The sequence below is a fragment of the Stegastes partitus genome, unplaced genomic scaffold (genome assembly GCF_000690725.1).
Source record: "Stegastes partitus isolate 25-593 unplaced genomic scaffold, Stegastes_partitus-1.0.2 Scaffold886, whole genome shotgun sequence".
Lineage (NCBI taxonomy): Eukaryota > Metazoa > Chordata > Actinopteri > Pomacentridae > Stegastes > Stegastes partitus.
This window is the reverse complement of record NW_007578617.1, coordinates 242,017-254,258: the sequence shown is the minus strand read 5'-3', so window position 1 is coordinate 254,258 and position 12,242 is coordinate 242,017. Positions and strand designations below refer to the sequence as shown.

At 43.9% G+C, this 12,242-nt stretch overlaps 1 protein-coding gene across 2 annotated transcripts in view; it reads right to left on the bottom strand.

Annotated features, from left to right (window-relative positions):
• The window catches only part of LOC103365866 (FYVE, RhoGEF and PH domain-containing protein 4-like), a 50,348-nt gene that overhangs the window by 31,266 nt on the left and 6,840 nt on the right, over positions 1 to 12,242 (bottom strand). The window lies entirely within an intron of this gene.

The window sequence follows — 12,242 nt, the reverse complement described above, 5'->3', positions numbered from 1 at the left end:
GTCCCACCAGAATATTCAGTCTATCTAAACATATTTGAATTAAATTGTAATCCATCATCCACACTTTGTTCACTCCTGTCTAGAAGGCTCATATTCTCCTGATGAAGGCTGTTAATGTGACACATGACAGATGAGTCTAGTGAGCAATCAGACACTTTAATCTTGGAAATCCAACCCCAAACACTTGCTCCCTATCCCTGTGTTTTCACCTGGGATTTGTTTTGCTACTTCCTCGAGGCCTGGAGGAAACCCCTGATTGGCATCACACACAGAGCCAGCGAGGAGCCTTGTTAGGGACCACTCAGCGGTTGCCTCCGTTGCAACATGAGCAGCAGGATCTGATAACACCACCACCGCCGCCACTGCGCTGCCTGCATGGGGATCCGGGCTGAGAGTGAAGGAAGCAGTACAGAAAATATATTGCTGCAGATAAAGTTAATGGTTTCAGCTGCAGAGATAGCTCGCCAAATGAGTTACCGCCTATGCACAGCAGAGATGAAGTGGGGAGATTGATCCCAAAGGCAAAAAAAACACGTTAGGTTTTCATGTTTCTGGTAATAAAACAGTAATTACAGCAACAATTTGACTGTTTTATGAAGAAATAAACTATTTCTGAGCTATTTTTCTCTGTTGATGCAGCAGTTAGGATCACATCTGTCATTATGAGATTCTATTACAGCTGCGATGATGAGAAGTCATAGTTGTGCCTGTACGAGGTCTAGCAGGAGCAGGCCACAACACACACACACACACACGCACACACACACACACACACGCACACACACACACACACGCACACTCACCACACACACACACAGGCTTACATATTTTCCCACAGCTCACGGTGGACAGCTGAGGCCGATTAAGCCAATCATGGCAAACAGAGTTAACTGAAATCAACAGCCTCTACGTGCACAAACATGAGCGAGCGTGTGTGTGTGTGTGTGTGTGTGTGTGTTGCAGCTCTTTAGAGCATTTCTTGAGACAGGCTGCAGCTGAGAGGCTCAGTCAACACCGCCTTACAGAAAATTAATAGTCCCCTCCAGCCAATACAGCTCCCACTGCTCAGAGCACCCACAGAGCTCACACACACACACACACACACACACACACACACACATATCCAACCCCGTCACACTTATCTACAGCAGCCGCCAGAGGAACATCCTGTGGTGAGACCTAGGGTTTGTCTTTTGTGATGTGTGCTCCTCCCATTGTTAACCATCATCCTCAGTGGGTGATTTTTATGTGTGTGTGTGCGCTGAATAGCAAAACAGCATTTTTCGGCGTCTCTGTGGTCATGAACCACACACATTTTGTCTGTCAGCCCCGTTAACCCAACGCCCCGCGACTGCATTGTGGGAGCTCGATGGATGCGGCGTACCGGCGCTGGCTGGTAAACCAGTGCTTTAGAAAAAGGCAGAGCGGGCTGCACTAACCTGCTGGTGTCCAGTGAGGTGGAGTCCTGTGAAGAAATCCACTGATAGACTGAAGTGAAAAGACCTCTCCCTCCTCTCTCCCTGCGCTCTGTCGCTCGCACTGGCAGCTTCAGGCTCGTGTTAAACTGCTGCCTCGCTGCATTGGTTGCATCCTCCCTTCCTTCTCTCTCTCTCGCTCTCTCTCTCTCTCGCTCTCTCTCTCTCTCTCTCTATCACACACACTCCGACACTCAGTGACAGACTGACTCACCCTTAAGCTCAACCTCTTGATGCTTTCCTTCTTCTTTTTTCTTTCACCCCGTCCTCACCGCTCCGTCTTCCTCTCTACAGCGAGCGAAAATAATCACATTCCAGCGGAGACGGGGGCATATGGCGGGGGAAGCGACACTCCAGCCCCAGAGTAAAGCCCCCTCTGTGTGCGAGTGTGTGTGTGTGCATGTGCCTTGTGTGTGTCGCACGGACAAGCGGTCCCATTGTGTTGGTCGAGGGGAGGGCCAGCGAGAGGGGAAGAAGCCAATGGCCGTACTCATCTGCTGTCCCTGCTGCTGGCTATAGCACATATAGGTGCTGACATAAAACAACCCCCTCACCAGGAAGAAAGAGGAGGCTGGGTGGGGGTGGTGGTGGTGATGGGTGGGGGGACACAAGAGAGACAAGGCATCTGTGGACAGAGATGATGAAGAATTGATCTGTGCGTTAGAAAGCAGAAGCCTGGCGTATCGGTTTATAGATGTTCAGTCATCATTTGTCAACTTCAGACGTGACTGATGTGTTTTTAAACTCTCTTCTCGTTCACACTCACTAAATGTGGGTTTAAGGTAGTGGGAGGAGAGGAAATAAAAGGCCACCAACTCTTTGCACATGACAGCTGAGTCACTCCCAAGAGAAGACACTTTTTTAAAAAACAAAACACTAGAAAAAAATCTCATTATAGAAAATACTCAATAAGAAAATACTCAATAAACTCTACGAGGACAATCTGAAGATGATCCATGTTGCTCAGTGGAGACAAAGCGATTCATGTCTCAACTCTTTCCAAGCCACTTCTCATTAACTATAGAAATATTCAAAGTCAGCTGCAAATCTTTATTTAAAACCAGTGTTCATACACAGCTGCCCGTTCACAGCCTATATGTCTAATAATTAAATATTTAAATCATGTGGCTCAGCAGGGTCCCCCTTATTTATTATTTACTTTAATGTCACCGTCGGTACGAAGTAGGTTCAACGTCGCCATGCTTTCTTTGCGGTGCGACAAAACCTAAAATCCCAATCAGAGATCATCAACCTCCTTTGTTCACATTCATCAGGCTCCGTGCACGCTCCAATAAAAGGGGGCGTTCTGATGCATCGTTTGAATCCTCTTCCACACAAAACGGATCAATTGCACGCCGCCTACGTTAGCGGAGAGGACCGGGTTCTTATAACGGAGAGTTATGAGAAATATTAAAAATGTATCACGGCTGCTGCAAATAAAACAGGAGAGAAAAGTGTGACTCGTGTGAGGTAATAGATTCCTTTTACCACTCAGTGGACTCTCAGCTTTATTTCCAACATGACAGCTACACATTAGAGCTTCATACATTTAAACATGACACCCAGGAAGTGCATTTGGGTCCAACAGCGTCCCATAAATAATAATCACTTTGGTTTCTCACTCAATGAAAGTGAAATTAATGTGGCTGATTGAATATTCTCCAGAATAAATACCAACAGACTAATCGGGTTCCTAATCAGTGTTCTATTAGCCGCACTGTTAAGTGTTAAATCGACTTGACAGCAAATATTAAGACAAATTCATGCACGTTCTGCATCACCAGCTGAGTGCATGTAGGTTTCTGTGGTAACGTCAAACACATACAGCCTCATTACTGGTTTCAACAGGTTTGCATTGATAATAATATCATGTATTTCTTCTGCTGAGAAAGAACCGGGGAAAGAGTGGCGCTCCTTACAGCCAATTTAAACCTGACGCTCTGAACAGAACCTTCACCTCTGGAGCAGGTTAGCGGTGCAGCATCAGTTACCATAGCGATCGAGCCAGTTAATTAACAACGCATTGCAACGAACTTGAAAAATGTTAAAGAAAGAAAGTGAAAGCATGACCAGCAATAGATGAAACAATAGAAATGTTTCATATTTCTATGCACATTTTTAATTTCAGCAGCAGAAATTAGAGACTAAAAGCAAAATATTTGGGAAAAAGTGTTGCCTGAGGTGGAAAAGTTTAATTAAAACAAAAAGGAAATCAGGACATTTAGCACATGCAGTGTTCACTCTGCTGAAGAAATGCAAATGTATAGCGGATGAAATATGAAACCTGCACGCAGCAATGAGAAGACCATAATGTCCATCGCAATAATGCATGAACAGGACAACCACATTTCCATTACGTTTGCTGCACGGTTCTTTACTGAGGTTTTAACTTTGTCATCTTGTCGTGCCTTCTTCCTCTGCTGTAGTTCGATGCCATCTGATTGTAGAAGTGCCACCACCAGCTGTTTATCTCCACACACCAGTTGCACAAGTGTAGTGGTTGCAATGCATGTTAACGTTTCCTTTCTATGCCTTTTTTTTGCAGATTTTGTGGAAATTAGGTTTGAATTTGTGCTGCATTTTAAAGGAAACTGAGCTCAAAGCGCTGCTGCTGCGTTGGCAGGAGAGGTTTACAGAATGAGCACGACCTGTCTGCGACTTCACCACGTCTGAAGTCTTTTAAAGTCAAATCTCACAGCAGTCAAATCCAATTTAAGCCTCCAGTCCGCCTCTGGTGTGACTCTCACATCTACAGCTCATGTGAAAGCCTCTAAAGCGTCTTCATTTCAGGAACTAACACGTTTGTTTTTAGCTTGGTGACGTTTTCGGTGAATTCATGAGACTATGAAGTCTGATAATGGCACCAAGCAACAGAAAACCACCTTCTGCAAGAATAACAGAAAAATAAAAAATACAAATACAGAAACTTCGCTGCATGTAAAAACCCTTTCTGGTGCTGCAAGACACTCTCCTCATAAATAGATGCAGTAGATGTTTTGTTATTTGCGTCTTCTTTGCGCGACGGACCGACGGCGCTGACAGATCTCTGTTGTGGTCGGCTGTGGTGGTGGAAGTGTTGACACGGTGAGAAAGAACACTAGACTGTTCTGAAGCCTGTCAGAAAAAAACAGTGACCTGCAGGCATCGATGAGTGTTACAGTGCTGGGTCTGAAGGGTGGGTTTGTGACGAGAAACCCTGCTTCCAGTTGACGGTGACACAAAGGCACACAGAGTCACACCCTGAGCTGTGAAGAAACTGCCTTCATGTCGAGCAGCCGTCACTCCGTCCATTTTTCTTCTAATTCAGACTGGCAGCCATCACCCTCCTGACCTCCTTTTTATTCTCCTCTGTCACACATTAATCGACCCGCCTCCCTTTTCTTTTCTTCCTAATCTACTTCAATCCCCCTTTTTCTTTCCACTGCCCAGTTTCTAATGTTTAGCTGAAGATCCAACATGGAGCCTCGGTGTAAAGATTCAGCACCACCTACATTGTTAAGCCTTCATAACCTGCGCCGGACGTGAACACCCATTAAAATTAAATACTTTCAGCAGCTCCATGAAATGACCTGCTCATGCCTCAAGTCTCTCTCTCTCTCTCACACACACACATAGCTTAAAACACACTCTGAGTCTGGCTGGGCCTTATTACACAGCACGGTAATTAGTGACTGGAAGGTCTAGAGAGCAATAACTATCTCCAGACCTCACCATCAGCAGCGTGCAGAGCTTCCTGCATGTGGACCGTCTGTGTGTACGTGTGAACCGCGTGCAGGAAATCAGGGTGCTACAAAAATAACAACATGCTCGGTTTCTTCCTGGCCATTTACTGCAGAGCCCGGTCAGTGCTTTTTTTTTTTTTTTGCAGCGCACACAAAACGTGCTACGACACCTGCAGATTCAAAGGCAAAGAGGGTCTATGTGGCACGTTTAGAGGATCCACAAATTAGAAAAATCTGCCACTAATAAGCACCGGGTGGCGGGTGAAGGCAGAAAAGCCTTTGCAGTGAGCACAGGCACCTCTTCAGTTGTTTCCTTTTAGCGTTTATTGGGCAAGTTGCTCCAAATTACACATCAGCAAAAGCAAAATGGCTCCTGAAATACTACGTAAAGACAGAAAACCTGTTCCACATCCTACAGTTAGGAGCTATTTACTCACCATCGACTTCTAAGTTTAGCTCAGCGGTACATCAGCAACGTTAAAATCCCCGACACAGTGTTAAACTAGCTCAGGAATGATTTGAGGAACATGAGACGACTTCAAGGCCTCCGAACTCCCCAGATCGCAGTTCGATCAAGAATCTGTGAGACGTGCTGGAGAAAAAAGAGCGAGGACGAAAGCTTTATGTTGTCACGGATCCGTGTGTGTCTTAAATAAATATTAATGGGAAGACTCAAGATGATATTTACAAAACTCCAGTATTGTTCGGGCTATAATAGTTCCTATTCAGCTGCATTCTGATTGTCAACTATTGAATTAATTGATAATCGCCTAATCGATTTGTGTAATTTCTTATGAAAAACAAGTCAAAATTCTCTGATTCCAGCTGCCTAAATGTAATTTTGTGCTGTTTTTTTTTAACTTCTCTGTGACAGTAAACTGAATATCTTCGGCTTGTGGACAAATGAAGACATTGAGGACGTCATGTTGGGCTTTGGGAGACACTGATTGGCACATTTTTCTGACACTTCACAGATCAAACAACAGATTGATTAACCGAGAAAGCGGCCACCACAGGAGCTGACAATGCAAATAATTATAGTTGCAGCCTCTCGTCTGGTCAGCGAGCTCATAAATCACTGAAGAGCCTCGAGCGCTGTGTTTAGGTTATATAATCGCCCAGTGAGCTGCAACACCAGAGAAATGGACGACATGAAAACTGTTCAGGGCGAAGTAATATCTGTGAGAACATCTGCATCGGCGTATTTTCAGCAGCATCACCTTTCTATTACTAGAGATAGAACAACCTGCATCACAGCGCTGCAAACCTCTTCATGTGGTCTGAGCCGAAACAAAAAGCAGCTTGTCTTTTACATCACTGACTGTCTGTCGCACTGTTAAGATGCATCTGTAGAACTTTTCTAAGTGAGTGGCTTCAGAAGACAATCAGAAGTTTGGATGGAAAACAACCTAAACCTGGAGACAGTCCAATATTGTGATGGGAGGAAGATGAAGGGATTTGGGACCTAATTAGGCACCGCAGTAAATGTGGTAACCAAAAGTGATGAGGGGGGGGTATTAAAAGAAGCCCTCCAACACTTCAGAGCCACGTTGATCCCAGTGCACGGCCCCCGTCGGCTTCCTAAACGGTGCTAAGTCTGCTACAGGCTCTCAGGATTTGCACAGCAGCATTTGTGTAACTGAAGCAACGTTTGGCTTAATTTGGGCTATTTGGGGGAAAAAAAATATGTTCCTCTTGTCTCCAAATGAATGCTGTGAAATGCACAGAGGAGCTACGCGACACATTAGCGCAGCAGCTGGCATTTCTTGGCAGCGGCCGGCGGTGGAAAGTTGAGCTCAAGTCGACTTTCAGAAGGACTGCCTGGAATATAACGTTAGCGAATTAAACTTTCTTCGGAGCCGACGCGCTCGTTGATTATCACCAGAAGGATGGACCGCCGTTTCCATGGTGACACTTAAAAGAAGTATTGGTTTTCCGACAGTGACTAATGGACCTGTTTAGGTATTCACTGTACGGCCTGCAGCGTGACGTGAGTTCACAGGCGCATATGCAGGCATTACTGTCACGCAGGTGCACGTCACGTACGTTAAAGACAAATGCATGGATCTTATTTACACTGGGCTCATGCATGCAACACACACACACACACACACACACAGATGGAGGCAGAGCAATGAATGCAGAAACAGGGAATAAGTCACGAACACGCACGCGCCCGGTACGAGGAACGCAATCAAACACTTGATGCACACGCTGCTGGGTGGCAGATAAGCCTCCTTCCTCGCTGCGATGCGTCCATATATCTGTCTGTTGTCACACACTGGGACAGCAGCTTAAACAATCCCTCTGAATCTCTCCACACACACACCATCTCCACCTAATTTAAACTCCATCTGTTGGTATCCAATTCAAAAGTAATAGAATACACAATGAGAGGTTGTTACTCCGGACGGTTTGCTGGATGCAGCATCAAACTCTCCACAACGTTTTTTTTTTCCTATAAAATCACTGATTTGTGCCGCTTTAGGACTCCGGCCAGAATCCAGTGAAGCGTGTCTATATAAAACTTTACAATATTTCCTCCTGGACAGGCTTCTTCCTCGTTTTTGAGCTCTGCAGAATAAAGCACACGTCCTCATTTTCTATATTCAACCCGTCAAACTGCTCACATTCCTCAGAAACACCTTAAACTTGGGCTCATTTTGAAGGATTAAAACTTAACCAGTTTAAACTCACACATTCAGTTGCTTTTTCTTCATATTTTCTGGCCTTCCTTTGCAGCTTGTAGCAGCACAATATATGTGCATATATTTCCTCCTGTCTGATGCCTCACTACCTTCCTCCCACACACTGCCCATTTCACACTGTTTTTCTTTCTCTACCTCCTCACAGCTGCAGCTGGCATCCCTCTCGTCTCGCCATCTCCCCTGTCTCTCTATCGTGTCCATTTACCTCTCGGTTACTCCGGTCCATCTCTCCTTCCACCATCCCTGAGAGGAGAGAGGAGAGGGGAGGAGAGCGGCGTGGCTCCGGCCCATTACCCATCACGTCTCTAAACCACGGGCCTCCCACGTACGGGCCATTAATTAAACCCACATCACTTAAAACGCGTGCATGTTTGCTGACAGACACGTCGGGCACGCTGCATTAGAGCCCCATCGTCTGCACACTCGCACAAATGCAAGAACAAAAGCCACAAAGAGGCAACAAACGAGGTGCAGGAGCTGAATCTCCACCTCCACAGCAGCGGGGCACATCTGTCATGAGGCAACGAGTCGGCATCTGCCCTCGCAACAATCCACTCTGGACCGGTTCCCATAATCAGGCTGGCACACACATCATCATGCCAACCCTGCTGTCAATCTGCCCCCCCCAGGAAAAAAACAAACACCAAACAACCCTCGACTAAAATCAATGCTCATCGTGAAGCGCTGCGAGAGAGATAATAACTCGGCCAGACGATATCGTGTATCCAGACACCAAATTGATTAAACAATTAGTTTACGGAGAGCGAGGAGAGCGTCTCAGCGCAGAAGACGCTTGGATGCTTTCATTATCCACCTTATCTGCCTCATCTTTCCTCGCAGTAAACTCAGAATAAACCCGCTTTAATCCAGCCTGAGTTAACAATAAGAGGTGAAAGGGATCAGTGAGAGCGATAAGGACTTCATTATATCATGTCTGTGAGCACAGTAGCACCAACATGTGTGTGTGTGTGTGTACAGTTTATGAAGCCGTTTGATCACGTCTTATCGATTCAGCTCTCTTTACACTCAGGTGAAGCACCAGCATCTCCTGCAGAATGCACCAGCGGATCTGCTCCACCTGCTCGAATTACTATTCTGCCAACGCTTTACGAATCACGTCCCGGCTAACAGGATTGACCACGTTCCCCTTTACGCCGTTTAACAATCTCATCTGGAGCGACCGGGCTGATCGGGCGCTCGGTTCTGACTGAAGACAGGCAGCGTGGGAGGCTGGCGTTTCCCTCTGAAGCATTCAAACGCACGGCGTCGTCTTTCACAGAAGACGCTTTTTGGTCTGAGGTGGAAATAATAAAATTAACGACAGATGATTTTCAATTTGTGTCTCTAGTTTCAGGGCTCGCTATCACACTGAAATAAACAGAACCAGTATCATCAGCGACACCTGTGCCGTTCTTACTCTGACAAATAAACACATCCTCGGCTAAAGGTTCTGATTGCCAGACATCAGCCCTCAGGTGGCCGCAGCAGAAACTGCACACAACTTGTTTCACCTCCGTATAACATCCAGTTATGTGTGAGGCCTGTTGAGCAGGAAGACCAGGGGAAGACTTTGAATTCCAAGAATTTGATGCATTATGAAACAAGAATGCAGAAGGAAAAAAACGTGTGTGTATGTGTGTGTGTGTGTGTGTGTGTGTGTGTGTAAGCACCGGGCGAGCGAGTTTTACCGAAACAAGCACAACAAAATCCTGCATTCAGCTCACGTCCACTGCTGACAACCAACATATCAGGAGGCGACATGTTGGATCACAGAAGAGGGAAGAGATGAATAAGCTCCGGTAAGTTAGTTATTTGTGCAAAGAACATTTTAAAAGCAGCATTAAATCCTCGTTTGTTTGCTGAGTTTTGCCTGTTTACTTGCTACAGAATATATGATTTACACACACACGAGTGTTTATATCTCCCAGCATGTCTTTTATTGCTCGAGCACGCAGCTCCTGTCGCTTGTCGCAAAACAACCGTGATGTCAGAGCTCCGGTATGCCGGCTGGAACGGTGATCAATGGGGAGAAGAAAAGAAAAACAGACTCAAAAGACAGACGTAGAAGGGACAGAGAGAAGCAAATAAACAGCAATAAAGAAAAACAGATGATGGAGGAAGGACAGAAGAATTCTTTTCATGAAGAGAAGACAAGCGGTGCTAAATTTGGCTCTTCGTCAGCATCTTCACGACTGCCAGAATCTCACCCCGTCCAGGTGCAACCTACCGTCTTGTTGAAACTCTATAAATACGAAGCCTGTCTAGAGCTGTGAAGCCAAAATAAGGAAGTGAGACCGACCAGCAAAACCCCTACAAAGCTCTGCTAACTACATAACACCAGACAGAAAGGTAGACGGAACACAGACACGCTTGAAAAGGCTCCGAGACCGACGGAAATGAACGAAGGCACAATGAGGCTGTTCTCAGAATGCAAGTCTGTGCTCATGCTGGCCTTGAAACACGTCCAACATGGAAAAGGGTTCATCCTCAGGGGAGCATGAATTTGGGTTCAGGCATCCTGTTAACCTTCCTGTGTTTTCTGATGTCTCTTGTACATCAGTGAAAGTTTTCATGTGATGCTGCTGGAAAGGAAAAACCAAAAGGGCCACTTAGGATAATAATAAAATGTGTGTATTCCTCTGGCCACTGTTTTAGGTTTTAAACTGGAGATGACCGGAGATGTCAAGAAGAAGTTTTTATATGAGGGGTCATCAACACATCATCATCTGGGGACTATAAACATAACTTATTAGCAGATCAGACAGCAGTGAGAGGCTTTTCTGGGCTGTTTTATTAGCCACAGAGATCGACCGACCATCGCAGCTATATCAGGCTGTTTGGTTATTACATCTCGCTCACATCCTTCATCCAGCCAGAGAGCCGACGCTGATTACTGCCTTTATGAGAAGAAAAGCCACGCGGAGCTCTGGAGCCGCTACCGACACACATAACACAGTCATGAATGAAATATCTAAACTTGACTTGTTAAACACACTTTTGTATTTTTTTTTTTGTACAGCAGAACATCATGGGTGAGTCAGATTTATTTTTATTTTTTTTGAATTCACAACCATTACATGTATTATGTCTCTCAAATTAAATATATTCCACATGATTTAAATGCCACACTACTATAATTTATATCTTATCTCTTTTTTGCTCTTGAAGGCGAACTTGAGGTTAAATGAACATCTCTAATGACCACATCATCATTCAGTCCAATAAATCTCAGATAAGCTCATTTATCACCTTATTGCTGCTGCTGACTTCTTACAGAAGCTGTTAACGTTGATCATACGTGTGGAGTAGTGAGAGCGCCAAATTAGGAAAATAAATCAATAAAAAAATAATAAAAGAAAAAGAAGAATGAATAAAATAAAAAATAAACAATGTGGCAATATAAAGCAATATTAATCAAAAATGAATCTATAAAAGGCTAATAAAAGTAGAAATATAAAGAATAATAAATAAAATAATCTTTTTTGATTATTTTGTATTTATTTTTATTTTTCATTCATTTATTTATTATTTTTTAATTCATTTTTTAAATTCTTTTTTCATATTTATTTTTTAATTTAAAATTTTTTTTTATAATGTCACTTTAAAAGCAAAGGAAATATGCGCAGAAAAAAATAAAAAATTAAATAAATAAATAAAAATAACAAAAAATAATAAAAAATAAACATTTTTTATTATACATTAAAAAATAATTAATGAAAAAACTATAAATTATTATTATTATTTTATTCATTTGTCTTTATATTTCTACTTTTATTAGCCTTTTCTTTAATGGATTAATTTTGATTAATATGCTTTATATAGCCACATTATTTATTTTTGAATTTTATTTATTCTCCTTTTCATTTCCACTTTTATTTTATTATTCTTTTATTGATTTATTTTTGTAATGTGGCGCTCTCACTACTCCATAGTCTCATCATTGTTAACAGCTTCTGTAAGCAGTCAGTAGCAGCAATACGGTGATAAATGAGCTTATCTGAGATATATTGGATTGAATGATAACAGATACTGACCACATATTATAATAAAGGAACAGCTCACAACAAAACCAAACATCTCAAACTTGTCCTAAAGGCTCCAGTAAAACTAGAGCCGAGCTCCATGCGCAGCCCCTCGACACCCTCTCCCACGTTGAAACAATGAGCGCGGTGAAAGGACGCGGGCACGCTGGCGTTCCCAGCCTTTTCCTTCCTGCCACGGAGAATGAAAGCAGAAAGCCTCACACTGTTTTCTCCATGGCCTCGCTATTAAACAAGGGTGACTCAACCCCAATCGGCCAGTGTACACAGCATCCCAGAAAAGGTGCACAGTCGAGG